Consider the following 16747-nt stretch of genomic DNA (forward strand, 5'->3'; position numbering starts at 1 on the left):
TTTTAAGATTTATTTTATTTATTTGCTCTTCCCTCTTATGCCAGATACAGGAAGGAAAACAAAAAAGATTGGCCTAACCCACTACACTAAAATGCCAGCCTCCTTGTCTTTCTTTTAATATGATTTTTAGAAAGATTTACCTTTTTTTTTTTTTTTTTTTTTTTTTAAGATTTATTCGTTTTATTACAGTCAGATATACACAGAGGAGGAGAGACAGAGAGGAAGATCTTCCGTCCGATGATTCACTCCCCAAGTGAGCCGCAACGGGCCGGTGCGCGCCGATCCGATGCCAGGAACCAGGAACCTCTTCCGGGTCTCCCACGCGGGTGCAGGGTCCCAAGGCTTTGGGCCGTCCTCGACTGCTTTCCCAGGCCACAAGCAGGGAGCTGGATGGGAAGTGGAGCTGCCAGGATTAGAACCGGCGCCCATATGGGATGCCGGGGCTTTCAAGGCGAGGACTTTAGCCGCTAGGCCACGGCCGCCGGGCCCAGAAAGATTTACCTTTTATTTCTGTTGGAAAGTCAGACATACAGAGAGGAGAAGAGACAGAGAGGAAGTTCTTCCACCCATTGACTCACTCCCCAAGCAGCCGCAATGGCCGGAGCTGCTCCAATCTGAAGCCAGGAGCCAGGAGTCTCAAGTCTCCTCCAGGTCTCCCACGTGGGTGTGAGGTCCCAAGGCTTTGGACCATCCTTGACTGCCCTCCCAGGGCACAAGCAGGGAGCTGGGTGGAAAGCAGAGCTGCCGGGATTAGAACTGGCACCTATATGGGGTGGTGGTGCATGCAAAGTGGGGACTCTAGCCGCTAGGCCACCGCGCCAGGCCCTCTTTTAATATGATATTAAGTGGCTAAATGAAAATTCCTCAGACTTCCCAGAATTTGAAAGTTCTGGGCTGGAACCAGTAATCTTTTGTTGAAGGTTGAATAAATTAGGATATTTATTTAATAAAAAAACACTGTAAAAGTGGCCCAACAACTATTAAGGAGACACTGAGCATGCAATACCTGCAATGGACAGATGTAAGGTGACTGGGAGAGTTACACTGGGTGAAATGAGCTCTCTCCTCAGCATCCTACATGGTGAGGTGGATGACAGGCAGAGCCTTGGCAACAACACACATAAGAGGAGCGTAGTCTGTGCGACAGGCTGCCAGGGTTAGAACCCTGCCGCGGCTCTGTTGGCCGTCTGCCTTTGCAACCTTGCAGAGCCATTTTCTGTGCTTCAGAGCCTCCATCTAAAGCTGTGTGATGGTAGTACCCATCTCACTAGGTGATTTGGAAGACTACGTTTCCCAATAATCAATGTTAGAATTATGCCTGCCCTGTGTTATATTGTATGGTCCCGGCATTTGGTATAACAAGGTTTCATACATCATTCTAGGCAAGCCAAGTTGGGGGAGAGAAAGAAAGTACTCAAGGCCCAGGGGACTGTCATCCACACGAGCTGACAGATAGGGGCCTGTTAGTTGCATTCACAGAGCAAGGAGGAGACCAGTCTGATTATGGGATCTGATGCAGATAAATTCTCCCCAACAAAAATATGTTATTTGGATTTAGAAACAACATTCCATTTCCATTTTCATTTTACACATAAATAAGTATAGTGGGATTCAGAGAGGTGTGACGGGTTTTCCCTAATCCCTCTCCTGCTGTCCTACCATTTGTCCTCTCGGCGAGGGAAATTGGTCTGTCAGCCCAGCCGGTCAGGCATGGCTCTTTTTCCATCTACTGGACTCATGGAGTAGCTTTCAGGCCCTTGGCACTTTTCCAGCAAAGCCAATCTGGGTCAGGAGGAAACGTGCGTTACCCTTTTCCTGGCTCGTTCAGGGAAGCAGGAGAGGAATGTTGAAACACTGAACCTTCTCAGAAGCCAGGCCGAACAAGGTCGGCCATCGTCGGCCTGGCCTGGGCATGCATCACAGTGTGGAACTCTGTATTTTATTTAATAAGGAGACACGCACAGTACAAAGAAAGATACCATCGAGGGTCTCATCAGTGTTGCATATTTCTGTTGGGCCCTTGGGCGTCGTGTATGACCAGTGCAGTATTTTGCATGGTGGAACGTATAGGGGGAGTGCATGCGAGCAGTGCACCTTGTGCAGGAAGATGCTGAAACCGTGAGCTGCCATTCCCAGACGGGAAATGAAGTCGTTTGCAGATTGCTTTTCTAAACTTTGCTCTGTGGTGTCTTCTGCTTCCCAGTCGATGAGTAGAAAACACTGCACACAGGTTACTCGCATTTCCTTTCTGTTCTGAGCTGGAACATGGTAATCCCACAAAGTACAAGAAGAGAAAGTTGAAGCCGAGATGCTGTTAAGAATGTAAATAACATAATAGCACTGATGATTGTGATAGCTCGTGTCCCTCATTAATGAGTCTGACATTCCACTGAGGAGTCAGATGGAGAAGCCCATTATCCTGAGACTTGACAATGATAAAAATAAACCGTACTCATGGAAATTAAAGAAAGAATATGTCCATTGTTAAGCTGTGTGAACAATGCATGTCTCACTTTTTTCCTCTGGATTTTGGTTTAATGAAATGTAGCCACATCAAAATTATGTTGGATTTAATATTATGTTAGTAGTTTATTTTCAAGATAAAAGTAGCTGGAAGATCATCCAATCTTCTGTAAGTGCCTCAGAATCCTGGCTTCTGAGCTGTGGCTTCTTTGAGGGGAGGGCCCTCTTCCTGTGGACCTTAACCTTGGGTGAGGCTGGGAGTTGGCAAGTGGAACATTTCTGCATTATGGTCAGAAGGAAGAAAGGTTTTATTTTTAAGTTTTTGAAGAAAGAGACTTACTTGAAACAGACACACACATAGCGAAACCGCAGTGCACCAGTCCTTGTCCCCAGATGCCCACTGCAGCCAGAAGGGAGCCGAGAGCCAGGAACTCCATCTGGGTCTCCCACTTGACTGGCACTAGTCCAGATTTGTGGGTCATCCTCTCATCTACCAAGGCGCATTAGGAGGAAGATGGATCAAAAGCAGGGGAGCTGGGACTCAGGCTTGCATTCCAGAAGAAGTCCATGTAACTCCTTCTGCTGGAGCACCTCCCTTGGAGATCACATTTTTTTTTTTTTTTGCTGTGTATTTTAACTATTTTTATAACAGGGAATCATGTGTAAAATTATTTTGTTGAATGGTTTTAAAGAGAATTTTTTTTGTGAAGCTTTAGGCATTACGATATGCATCTAATAAGCAGCTTGTGTTTTTTACATTTTTGAAAAGTGTGTATTTGTGTATTTGAAAATATTTATTTGCACAGAGGGAAGCAGGGAGAGAATTTTTCATCTGCTGGCTCACTCCCCAAATGTCCAGAGTGACCAGAGGCAGGCCAGGAGCCCAGAGCTGCTTCTTCCAGGTCTCCCACGTGGGTGCGTATGGGCCATCCTCTGCTGCTTTCCCATTTACATAAGTAGGAACACCTGGGTCTCAAACCAGTGCCCATATGGAGTTGTGTTGTCACAGGTGGGGGTTTTACCTGCTACACTACTGTACTGGCCCCCTTAAATTTTTTTTGACGGTCATTTTGACTTTGATTTTCTTTTGAGAACTTTGAAAATACATTTAGTAAGTATGTGCTAGTTTCTGTTTTGTGCCTTTGAAGGACAGAAATATTCCCTTCTAAGTGAGGATTGCCAGTCTTAAAACATTTTTGTGCCAATTTTGGTGTAGGAAGGTCTGTCACATTTTTACAATAGGATTCACTAATATAAGTATATATTTTTAAGGTGTTTTGATCAGTTGAATCCACCACAGTACTGCTGTGAAATGCAGCTGAAATCTCCCTGGCTCCACTAGATGGCGTTCACTCTCTGAGTGATAAGTTGGTGCAGGCTTGCTGGCCAGCAACAGCCTGAGCTGTGGGACTGACCTCAGCGACTTCCTGAGGACCAGGATGTGAGTGGCCTGGACCCCGAGCTCCTCCACTCTTTCTGGGGAGTGATTTGCAGAGGCTGTAGAGTTTAGGGGGATGGGAAGGCTTGAGGGCAGGTATTTTCAAATGAAAAAACTGTAAGCTACAGTAGTGTGTGAGGTGCTTATTAACCCGACTTTGACTTAGCCTTCGCCCTATGTATGTCCACTTGAAAGGTGATGGACTTTCTGTTTTCATGTAGTTTATTGCCCCATTATCATAATTCTTATTTGGGCTTCTGGAAACATTGAAAAACAAACGAAAATAAGAAATAGGCACTTTTTAAACATGTAGCTTATAGCATTGAATTTTCAAGTAATTTGCGTGTCATTTATAGGAACCAAAGCCACAGTGACCTACTTGTGGGTGATCTTTGTCCTCTAGACGTAATATATAGCAAAAATGAACATTTAGGGCCTGTACCATGGTATAGTGGGCTGAGCCTCTGCCTGTGGCGTTGGCATTCCAAATGGGTGCCAGTTCACGTCCTAGCTGCTCTGCTTCCAATCTAACTCCCTCCTTCTGGGAAAGCAGTAGAATATGGCTTACGTCGTTGGGCCCCCGTTCCCATGAATGAGACATGAAAGAAGCACCTGTCTCTTGGCTTCAGATCAGCTCAGCTCCAACCTCTGTGGCCATTTGAAGGGTGGGCCAGCTGATGGAGGATATCTCTGTCTCTCCTGAATGCTTTCAAATAAAATTAAACAAATAAAAACCCTGATAAATTATAATCGTTTCTTGTCCTTTTTGACTAACATCATGTGTTTAAAAAAACTGATAAATGAACATCCAAATTATTTTCTGAATTTGAATTATTTTTAATAATTTATTTCAAAGGCAGAGTTATGGAACGAGAGAAGAACTTGTATCTACAAATTCACTCTCCAAATGGCCACATTGGTCATGGGCTGAGCCAGGCCTGAGCCAGGAACTTGGAACTCCATCCAGGTCTGCCCATGGGAGTGGCAGGGAGCCAAGCATTTGGGTCATCCTCCATTGCTTCCCCAGGTACATTAGCAGGGAGCTGGGGCAGAAATAGAGCAGCAAGGACTTGATCCAGGACTCATGTGGGATGCCAGCATCTCAGGTGGCAGCTTGATTTGCCCCTCTGATTTTGGATGATCTGTTACGTGCAAGGACCATTCTCCATGTCAGTTGACTTTCATAGTTGAAAAGGTATGCTTCTCCAGACTTTAGGCTGTTTTAATTATATGTTGTGTTTCCTTGCTGCTCTTTAAAGTTTTTGGCTTTTTTTTTAAGGAAATGATGATACATGCCAGGAAAAAAAGCATCTCCCCATATCATTAAATGTGTTTTTTCCTTGGTGATGAGATTCCTGAAGCCAGAACAAAGTGCTCCACGCGTGGAGGGAGCCACGTCCAGCAGTTGCTCTACAGATACTATGTCACTCATTGTTCATGGGGAGTGAGTGGCTGGTGCTGGTGCCACCCTAAACATGCACTTGACTGACATAGTGGAGAGCAGTTCGAATGTCGTAAGAAAAACATTGCTGGTGGTTTGATTTACTGGTATGTAACAGCAAATAGAATAATTAGGGACTTTGGCCAGTGGAATCCAAGTGATTGTTCTCTAAATCAGAACACCAAGGTTTGAAATTTGGTGCTGGCTAATCAATATTTCAAGTAAGAATTTAACATATAATCTTGGAACGTTCAGCACCCCCCTCAATGAAAAGCGGTTGCCTGAGTTTTAGTGTGTACAAGGCATTACTGTGTCTGATTTTTTTGTGATCTATGAACAGTCCTAGTCATACTTCCCACACTCTTTAGTTCTCCTGAGCATATGTAGGCATGTGGTAAGATGTAAGTACATAAACAGTTTTCACGTTTGGTGTGATCAAGGCTGTAGTGCCTGAGTTCCTCCATTTCTCTGTGTTTCTTCTTGGGGTGAAAGAATGACGGTGACTGATTCCCAGTGTATGTAGCCCTAGGTGTTTAGTGAATGATACAGGAGAGGGGATCGCCTGTCTCCGGGTAGTGGTCCTCTGGTCCTGAGGAAACAGCTTACTGGAAAGCTGTGCAGTCCTGCAGGAAACCGCACGCACTCACCGTGAAAGGTCTGTGCAGATCCTGCGGAGCAGCAGCGAAGGTTAAAGTAGCTGGATTCCTGTCATGCCTGTGGGAGAACAGTGCTGTGATCCTGACCACTGGCTGCGGCCTCAGCCTAGCCCCAGCTGTTAGGGCAGTCGAGGGCATGAACCAGAGAGTCGGGGCTCTCTGTCTCTCCAATAAAGAAAAAGTAATTTAAACATACTTTACATTATCTAAAAACAAGGCTTTTTTTTCCTCTTTCTCTCAATCCCTATCCTTCAGTGTTTCTTGTTTCTAATTGAAAGTAGTAGTGGGTGTTGGTGCCACAGGATAAGTGCCCACCTGGGACACCCAGGGTTTACTCCTGCCTCTGCTTCTGATGAGTTTCCTGCCGATGTGCCTGGGAGGCAGCAGGTAGTGTCTCGAGTACTTGGGTCACTGTCACCCTGTGGGAACCCTGGATGGAATTCCTGACCCTGGCCCTGCCCAGCTGCTGTAGGTGTTTAGAGAGTAACCCAGCAGGTGGACAATCTAGTTCTAGTTCTAATTCATTCTCATTCTCTCTCTCGCTCTCTCCCTTTCTCTCTCTCTCTCACTCTCTCTCTCTCTGTATGTTCATCTTTCTGTCACTCTCTAACCTTGTCTTTCAAATACATAACTAAATGTTTATTTAGTTAAGTATTTTTATGTATTTATTTTTTCTAAATTTGTTCTGTGTCCAAAACGTCTCAGATCTGTTCTGTCCATCCATGGTGTTAGATCTTTTCTTTAGGAATTGACTGTTAAGATTTCTTGCTTTGCACTGTTACTTGGTTTCAATGAAAGTGAGTATGAGATGAGGCAGTTTATCAATATGCATAATTTGATCACTTAAAAAATTTAAGGGAAACATGCTCAGTAATTTTTAAATATAATGAGAAAAGGAAAAAGGAAGGGAGAATTGTATTCATTGGTGTATCTTTTAAAATTCTCTGCATTGTAGATTCATTAAAGAAACACAACTGTAATTTTGTGGCAGAAACTCTGAAATTACCACTTTTCTAAAAATATCATTTACAGCTGAAACAACATATCAAAGCGTTTTGTCCTGGGAATGATACATATTTTCATAAAGATATATTTCTAAGTGACAATAACACTGAGACTCCTGAGAGAGGGAACCTTTCCAAGACAGACTGTGGTTGCCTGGGTGAAGGATATTAGGTTGCAACACTCCGAAAGGAAATCCTGGCATAGGAAGCAATTGATGAAGGGCAAATGTCTGTGGTCTAATGAAGCTCTGACAGGCGCATGCCTGGGGGCTGTTCACCAGCCTTGCCAGAACCTGTTGAATTAGGTAGGTCTCCATCGGTGCTCTGTAGCGTGCCAAGCCATGCTCAGACTTCCCTCCTTGCTGCTTCTACAGAATAGATCATTCTTGCTTGTAATCTCGTGTAAGTATTAGTCATCCTCCTGGTGCAAACGGGAACCTTCCTGCACCACGGCCTTCCCACCAGTGCCAACATACGATGGCAGGCAGTGCAGCGCCTTCAGAGTATCTTAAAAACCAAGTTCATCAATAATAATAAAAAAACTATTGAATTTATTATTTAGTGTCATTAGTTCTACAAATACTTGATGTTTTTAAACTATTAATTTTTTAATTTATTTATTTATTTGAAAGAGTTAGAAAGGGAGTGTTTCCATCCGCTGGTTCACTCCCCAAATGGCAGTCCGGGCTAAAACCGGACTGGACTGGAGCAAGGTGCTTTTCCTGGGTGTTCTACGTGGGTACAGGAGCCAAGCTCTAGGGCCACCTTCCACTGCTCTCCCAGGCATATTAGCAGGGATCTGAATCAAAAGTGGAACAGCCAGGACTTGAACCAGTGCTCATATGCGATGCTGGCACTGTGGGTGGCAGTTTTACCTGCTATGCCATAACATTAACACCGTATTTTAGAACTTTAGTCTTATGAAAGGTTTGCCTTTTTCTTTTAGTGGGGTGTGGAAGGAGGTGAGTTATGACTCTCATTTTAGGAGAGAGTAACACTGAAACAGGCTGAAGAATGAAAAGAAAACCAGCATCCCATGTTTTAGAATTTCGTAAACTTTAGCCCATACATTTTTCTTTCCAGTGTAGGTATGAAGTTTCCAAGACCAGTTTTTACATAAATGGAACTTTTAATATAGAAATTCTCTTTTCAAACCAAGAAATATCTCGAGTTTTTAATAAGGTCTTGCTGAGAAAATGGTTTATCTGGTTTTTTATTCTCAGAGTAATTTGAAATGAATTTATGGTATGTAGAGAAGAGGAAAAAGTCATAGAAACAAACTTGCCTGATGTTCTAAATCCAAAAGAGTTGGAAATTATCTGACTCAATCTTCAGTAAAGTTTATATAACCGATTTATCCATTTAATTAATTTCATTTTATAATTTAAGTTAAAAGGTACCGCCAGTCTACTTAATGTTAAAAATGTTAGGGGGAGACCCACGGTGCAGAAGCCTAGTGGCTGAAATCCTTGCCTTGCATCCGTCGGGAGCCCATATGAGCGCCAATTCATGTCCTGGTTGCTCCACTTCCCATCTAGCTCCTTGCTTGTGGCCTGGGAAGACAGTGGAGGACAGCTCAAAACCTTGGGACCCAGCACCCACGTGGAGACATGGAAGAAGCTCCTGGCTTCTGGCTTCGGATCGGCTTGGCTCCAGCCATTGCAGGTCCTTGGGGAGTGAATCAGCAGACAGAAGGCCTTTTTCTCTGTATCTCCTTCTCTCTGTAAATCTGACTTTCCAATAAAAATAAATAAATCTTAAACAAAGAAGCAAAGACGTTAGGTGGGGGTGGGGGGCACCTGGCTCAGTGGATTCTCACCTCGCACTCGCCAAGACCCCATGTGCTTGCCAGTTCATCTTCCAGCTGCTCCTCTTCCCATCCAGCTCCCTGCATGTGGTCTGGAAGAACAGTAGAGAATGGCCCAAAGCCTGGGGACCCTGCACCCAATGAGAGACCTGGAAGAAGCTCCTGGCTTCAAATCAGCTCAGCTCTAGCCATTGCAACCTCGTGGGGAGTAAGCCAGGGGAATGGAAGGTCTTTCTATCTCACCTTCTCTCTGTAAATCTGCCTTCCCAATAAAAATAATAATAAATCTTCCCCAAAAAATCAAACAAATTTCTCTGTTGGTTTTTAAAAATCAAATGAAATAAAAAAAATAAAAACATTAGGTGGCAACTAGCATAACAAGGCCGGTTAAGCTACCATTTTGTGACATGGGCATCCCATATCAGAACACAAATTCAGGTCCCTGCTGCTCCACTTCAAATCTAGCTCCTTGCTAATACATCTGGGAAGGCAATAGAGGATGGCCCAAGGGCCTGGGAGCCTGCCGTGCACACAGGAGACCCAGATGGGTTCCTGGCTCCTGGTTCAGCTTGGCCCAGCTCTGACCTTATGGCTATTTAAGCAATGATGAGTAAATGGAAGATTCAGTCCCAATCTCTCGCTTTGCTTCTGTGCCTGTGAAATAAATAAATGTTTAAAAGTAAAGTAGATGATACTTTGTGTCATTTGGCATTTGGGAAGAGGGAATTTAAATAAGTGTAAACTATAGGGAAAGTATTTGTGTGTGTGCATGGTGGAGGGCGGTATCTGTAAATTCCCTGGAGTGTGCAGGGTACAGATTGTGTGTGTGTGTGTGTGTGTGTGTGTATGCGTGCACACACATTTTTTTTGGAGGACTGGGCCCTTTATCATCCTCTCTTCCTAAAATCCATGATCTAAAACCATTTACCTTACTCAGTTATTATTAAATTTGTCTATAAAGTGTTTTTCCCCTCCAAATAAAAAGGCCTGTAGTTAAGTACTCCACCACCACCCCACAATTGTACCTTCGAAACAGGAAGTATCTCCTGAGGGTTCTTCTCACACAGATCATGGTGTAGAACTGTTCAGAGACAACGGTAGATTACTGTCACAAGGTTTAAAATTTCACAAGTTGTAGTAAATACAACTTTCAGATTCGTTTCTTCCCGAGCCTCAGCCGTTGCACAGTTAGAGGTCTGTGTGTGCTGGTTATGACAGACAGATACAGAAATGGATTGTAAGGGTGAAGCACAGGAAGAGTCACTCAGCTTCCCATTGAAAACCAAGCCAGTGTGCCAGATTGTAATGATTTAAATGACTAATGAAATTCATGTTATTTAAGAAGGACTTTTTAAACATTAAGTGGGGTAGTAATTTTCCAGTAGTCAAATTTTAATGAAAGCATTTACTCATATAAACTGGTGCTTTATTTTTACATATTAGTTTTATTCTTTTATTTGTTTGTACTAAAAATAGTTACTCTTTTCCTTGTATTTTTCTCATCCTTCAAAACCACTTCTAGAAATGGCATCATTTCGCCTCAAGTATTTTGTTTTCTCCCCATCTAGTTTTTATGAAGTAGTGCTAACTCTGCCTTAATTTGATTTGGCATCCCTGCAATTGAACATTTGTAAGTATCTTGTATTATGGCCCATCTGGGTTGTCATAGAAACCAAAGACCTCCATCCTCTTCCCTCTAGTTAAAAATGGAATGCAAACAGGGCTTCAAAGTGACGTTTTCCTAGTACGAGTGACAGCCCTGTGAAGTGCGGAACAGAAAGATTTCTTATTGGTTTTATTTTCCCATGGCCTATCATATCAGTTAACTCTGATGCGTGTAGCCCTTCTCTTGAAAATCTGGCAAGATACTGAGGGAATTCTTAAAATGCTGGCTCGAATGAGGAGAGTGCAATGAATTCGCTTCCTGCGCTGTGCTTACACAAACACGCAGCGCTGGTAAAGTGTTTTTGTTCCCCTCCCCTCGGTAGTAGCTGATCCCGTGGAAGCTTCAGTCAGTGTGGCAGAAGCACCAATTAGTCCCCACGCCTCAGAATCCCAGTAATAAGTCTCGTTCCTTATTTTCTAAGTCACATCAGTGTGGTTTGATCTCACTGGAGTGTACCGGCTCGTTGAGTATATAGATGGCCAATGTATTAGAATAGCACTTTGCTGAGGTGGCAATATGTGACCATCCATGATCAGACCCGGTGACAGAACATCGGAGAGTCCCATTTCCGTCACCCCGTGATCACAGCATCCTTTGCTTCACCTTGACGGCTTTTCAATTCGCACATTCCCTCTAAATTAAGTACTAGAACCGTACACAGCCTCTGTGTTTCTCCTCCCTGGACCCCTGTAATGATTTTCCTTCTCGGGTGGCTATGTTCATGTTTCAGTGCATTAGTGGAGTATCTGTTTTATGTTCAAGACTGGCTGAGCTGTTGATGTGGCTTTATTCAATGTGTGGAATGTCACAGTCTTATTTTAACCTGGATTTTGAATATTTTTATGTTTACATTTATATATTTAATGTTTACATTCTTTCCTATAATACAAATAGCAGTAGAGTGAAAAACTGACATGCCAGTCTATATCCTAATTGGAATGTCTCAAAGGGGTTGGGTTAGAACAATCAGGAGACAGTGACTCAATGGGTGTTGGTCATCTTAGAAATCTCTTTACTGCTTTTCAGAAGGAAAACATAAAGTCTTCAACATCCACAGTTTGTAACCTAGTTTCTGGTCATTTATACTTACTTTAATCTTCTTCCCCTTAACTAGTGGTCATTTTTACAATGAGTTCCGAGGTGTTGTGCGTATTCTCCTAAATCAGTGAGGGAAACAGCAAGTTCTGATGGAGTATAAGAGGTGAGGTCTGGCTGCTGTTCTAGCTAAAGGCGAGGGAATCCATCCCTGGGCATGTGCTATGGAAGTGAATGGTTGTTTTCGTAGCGTAGCATGGGAAATGATGCAGCAGTGCCTTCATGAAAAAAAAAGATGCTTTCTTCTTTCTTACAGATGCTGTCACTTTTTAAAAAGTTTTTTAAAGATTTATTTATTTTTATTACAAAGTCAGATATATAGAGGAGGAGAGACAGAGAGGAAGATCTTCCGTCCAATGATTCACTCCCCAAGTGAGCCGCAGCGGCCGGTGCTGCACCGATCCGATGCCGGGAACCAGGAACCTCTTCCGGGTCTCCCACGCGGGTGGGCCCAAGGTCCCAAGGCTTTGGACCGTCCTTGACTGCTTTCCCAGGCCACAAGCAGGGAGCTGGATGGGAAGTGGAGCTACCGGGATTAGAACCGGCGCCCATATGGGATCCCGGGGCTTTCAAGGTGAGGACTTTAGCCGCTAGGCCACGCCGCCGGGCCCAGGAGCTGTCACTTTAATGTGATGCGTTTTTGTTTTGTTTGCTAAGTATCAAGTGCTTCAGAGGTTAATGTAAAAGCCTCAATTTTCCAGTCTCATTTAAAAATTGGAATCTCTCCTAAACCATTGCTTCCATTTGCCACTGTCCATGTTGAAAGACTAGAGATGTTGGGGCACATGTTCAGCCTAGCAGATGTGACATCTGCGCCCCATAGCTGGGTGCCTGGGTTCATCCCAAGCTCCTGTTTCTAACTCCAGCTTCCTGCTAAACTGGAGGAAATTCTGGAGAGCAGTGGTGGTATGGCAAATCACTGGGTTCCTGTCAGCTGTGGGAGAGACCTAGACTGAAGTTCCTTGTTCCCAAATCTAAACCTACCTGGAGCCATTATGGACATTAGGGGAGTGGACTTTATCTCTATATAGGCATCTTTGTGCATGTGCGTGTGTGTGTGCGCGCACATGTGCATGTGTATGTACCTCTCTCTCCTGCCTCTCAAAAATTTTTAAAAAATGTTAAGACTAGTGCTTGCTTCGGCAGCACATATACTAAAATTGGAACGAAAAATGTAAAGACTAGAGATAGGGATCAAGGCATAGCAAGTTAGGCCACCACATGCAGCACTAGCATCCCTTATGGGAGCAACAGTTCAAGCCCTGACTGCTGACTTCCAGGGCAGCACCCTGCTGATGTTCTTGGGAACACAGTGGAGGATGGCCCAAATGCTTGAATCCTTTCCACACTTATGGGAGTCCCAGATGGAATTCCAGAAACCTGGCTTTGGCCTTACCCAGTCCTGGCCATTGCAACCATTTGAGGATTAAACCTGAAGACAGAAGATCTCTGTCTCTGTATGTGTCACCCTGCCCTTCAAGGAAACTAGTCTTAAAAAACAAAACAAAACAAACAAACAAACAAAAACCATCCTGGAACCATTGCTAGTGTTTTTGAATGTCTTGTTGCTATCAGCCTTGCAGCAGACTGTGATTGTTGTTAGCACAGAGGACTAGGCCAGCCTTTCTGTTCACCGTGGCTATTACTCAGCCTCGAGGGAGGAATTAAGGTGGCTGTGTGTTGGGAACACTAGGGCTTGAACAGAATGAAACCTAATGCATTTCTCACCCATCAAGACATTTGCATGTAGTTGCTGGCATCTTATCCATTGCTGAGTAAAAAGCATATTTGGTCTTCAGATATGTTTCTTCGTGTGCACATTATCAGCAAAGGTCTTCCTCTTTCTAACCATCACCCCAGTAGCTCTATATAAATTATACATTTTTGGTTTTTAGTCTTTGTATGTTTTTAAAATTTCCTCTTCTCAATATAGGCTTATATCTTGAAATGTTTACTAGAATTAAGATAGGTAAATACTAAAGAACTGTGTATTTTCAAAAGACAGATCTCTTGTTCTGGTTTACTTCCGCAATGCTTCCAAGAATAGCCATCCCAGGGTCCAGACCCAATCCAGGGCCAACCTGTTGAGCCATGAGTGTCGCCTCCCAGAGTCTGTGTCACCAGCCAGAGCTGAGAATCAAATCCAGGTACTCTGATGTGGTATGTGGGCATCCTAGTCAGCATGTTAGCCATTGGGCCAAACACCTAGCCCAAAAGAGTTTTCTTAAATGTCAAACGTAGAGCCCAATAGAAGTATATCATGCTTCCTTATTAGATATAAATTTATTTAGGGAGCAGAATTAGCTATTAATATGGAAAATTGCCTTATTTCATTTCTGTAAAGTAATAATTTACATGATTAACTTAATTCATTTTTTTTTTTTTATTCTCAAAAACTTTCCCTTGAGTTAGCATTGCTGAGTGTATACACTGTGCTAGCATTGATCTGGGCTTCAATTTGTAGCCCTGCTTTCTCTATTTCCTGCTGTCTTCTCTGGTCACATAGGTTTTTCTTTTTTAAATATGCTGATAATTTTGGTTGTTGATACTCTATCAGATGTGTAAAAGTTCTTTTACAAATATATCTTCTGTCTCCTGACTGAGGTATAGAGACTTCTTAAAGAGTAGAAATATAGACTTCTTTTTAATGTTATATGACAACGTGCACTGTAATCCTGTGTGCTTGTTGGGTATATCAGTTCAGTGTCCCTGTACTGCCCATCGGTCTTTCAGTGCCCTATCCTTTCCAACCTGAGGTAAAAGAGTGATTCGTGGAGTGTGTGCAAAGTGACAGGCAGATAGTTGTGGATGGTTCCATGCATGCTTTAAGAGCGTTTTTCAATTCTGCTTTAAATTTGTGAGCTAATAGCACAGATGGAAGCTATGAATAAGTTACCATTCTTTCAAACAAAGGCCAGAATGGTTTGTATTTGTAGTTCCTACTGCTGTCCTCTGGGATTCAGTAATCCATTTAGCATCTTTCCATGGTACTACGAGTATATTCCTGGGTAGCAGGCTGATTGCCGCTGGTAGTACTAAAATGTTTTGATAGGAGCAAAACCGAACTGCCGCCTTCTTCATGAGCCCCATGTTTAGAGATAACCTGTTTGCATGTGGGCCTGTGGCATATCATCTTTTCCTTCATGTACAAGAGCAGTGGAATAAGATCTGATTCTAGTTGATTGAAGTGGTAGTTTTAGGTACTGATAAGAGGAACTATTGCTGGTGAGGAAGGCTGAAATGGCAGAATGAGTTTGCAGCGTGAGGCAAGTCTGCCCAGCAGCAGGTTGATTTGCACTGGGGAGATGAGCAGCACACATAAACAGATGGTCCAAAAGATGAGTCTAGGAGACAGACGCTGGACAGGTCGATTGGCTCTAGGTGGAGGCCTAATGTGTGGTTAGAGAGAGTGGAATTCTAATTTGTTTGCAACTTTTAAGGCTGGAAAGCAAGCATTCAATGAAAGAAATTCCATTCATTTGGGGAATGAAAAACAGACACTCAGGCAGAGGGAAGAAGCTGATCGTTGCTGATCTGAACATGGAGAAGCCAACATTTGTAGGGGCTGTTGGAGAAGCAGGATGGCTCTACTGTTTACTGTATGGCCATTCAGCAGCATTCTACTCAATGCTCCTGCATACAGTGTGCAGCAAGAAACTATTAAATTGATTCTTTGATGCTGGATTTTTAAGATGCTTAGGCTGCAAGTACGCATCTTAATCTTTGGATTAAGATAAGTGTTTTTTTTTTTAAATAATACAATGATAAGTGTCATTTAAAAAAAAGTCCAGTGATATAAGTTTTTAATGTTATTAAGCAAGAAAAAATATTCATGGGGAAAAAATCCTTCAGTTACATACATCAAGCCTAGGGTAAAGGAGGAGTGTAATGGAATTCCCAAGATCATCCATCTTCCAAATGGTACATGTAAGCATTGCTCTGCCAAACACTTCCAGAAGTACACTGAGCATCTCATTAATTCTTAAAAAACAAGATTTTGTGAGTTTTGTATCCCTAGAAAAGCATTTTAACTATGACATTCGATGAATGAAATGTGTACCATCCGAGTTCCTATGCTGTAATTTCTGATGGTCCTATTCTGCTGTACCACCGACTAGCATCCTCGTTGCCTGTATTTGTGCCCCTGGAAGGTGCATGAGCAGGGAGTTGCGTGGAGAAGAGAAACTGGTGGGCTGCCCTGGATCGCTGTGGTTAGGGAGGCACGCAGACACACAAGCTCCTGTGTTGAAAACCTTGCTCTGAGATGCTGTGAGGGCTGTGAGTGCCATTGGTTAAGGCAAAAGCATAAAGAGGAGGTCCCTTTTGTTTCCCAAATGATTGGGATCTTGGTCACGATTAATTGTGCCAGCACCTACTTCCCAAATTGGCTTTCATTTTGTCTGCTGTAACTTGTACACCTAGCCTTTGCTCCGGGTAGAAAAAGCACTGATCTACCTCTGTGAATATGGAGAGTAGCATTCCTGGCACTACGTTAAAAACTCCAGGAAAATGCATTATTGATGGAATAGGTTTCTCTCTCGGCACTCAAAAAAAGGAAATCATTTGTGTGGCGACTGTCAAGAAGCATAGAGAGAGACTTAGTTCTTAACCAGCTCATTTTTTTTAAGTGAGCTTCTGAGCAATACACAAGGAGAAATACTTTAATAAATAGATTACTTTCACAACATGTGGCTTGTAGACAGCAGTGTGATCTAATTATAATATAGAGCACCTTGTAATTGTGTTACCCAGTAAGCTTTGTTGTGTTGAAACTGGAGCCGATATTTCCTATAGGATGTCATATTATCAGAGCTTAGAAAAATAATAATAAACTTAGAGTTACTGTGGAGATTATTGGAAGATTTTTTTAATCACTTTTGGTTTAAATAAAGCTCTCATCATTTGTTTGCTGGTTTCCAACTTTCTGGTTTTGAGTCATGTTTGTCCACACGTGTATAATTGAGCTGAATAGTGTGCCAATAAGTAACAGAGCAGCATCCAGCTTCTGCCTCGGTCTGCAGCCTGGAAGCGTTCCTTTTGTTGCATGTGCGGGTCTTGCAGGCTCCGTGGAACCTTATCAAATGCAGCCAGTCGGTGCTGCGGCTCTGAAAGCACAGGGGAGCTCTCATGTGGAAGGTTAATGGGGTGTAATTATAAAGAAAAATGAACTGCTCAGC

At 43.1% G+C, this 16747-nt stretch overlaps 1 protein-coding gene across 11 annotated transcripts in view; it reads left to right on the forward strand.

The window, feature by feature from the left end:
- The window catches only part of PHF21A (PHD finger protein 21A), a 208397-nt gene that overhangs the window by 133711 nt on the left and 57939 nt on the right, over nt 1-16747 (forward strand). The gene's annotated exons all lie outside the window — the stretch shown is intronic.

The sequence above is a fragment of the Ochotona princeps genome, chromosome 4 (genome assembly GCF_030435755.1).
Source record: "Ochotona princeps isolate mOchPri1 chromosome 4, mOchPri1.hap1, whole genome shotgun sequence".
NCBI classification, from domain to species: Eukaryota; Metazoa; Chordata; class Mammalia; order Lagomorpha; family Ochotonidae; genus Ochotona; species Ochotona princeps.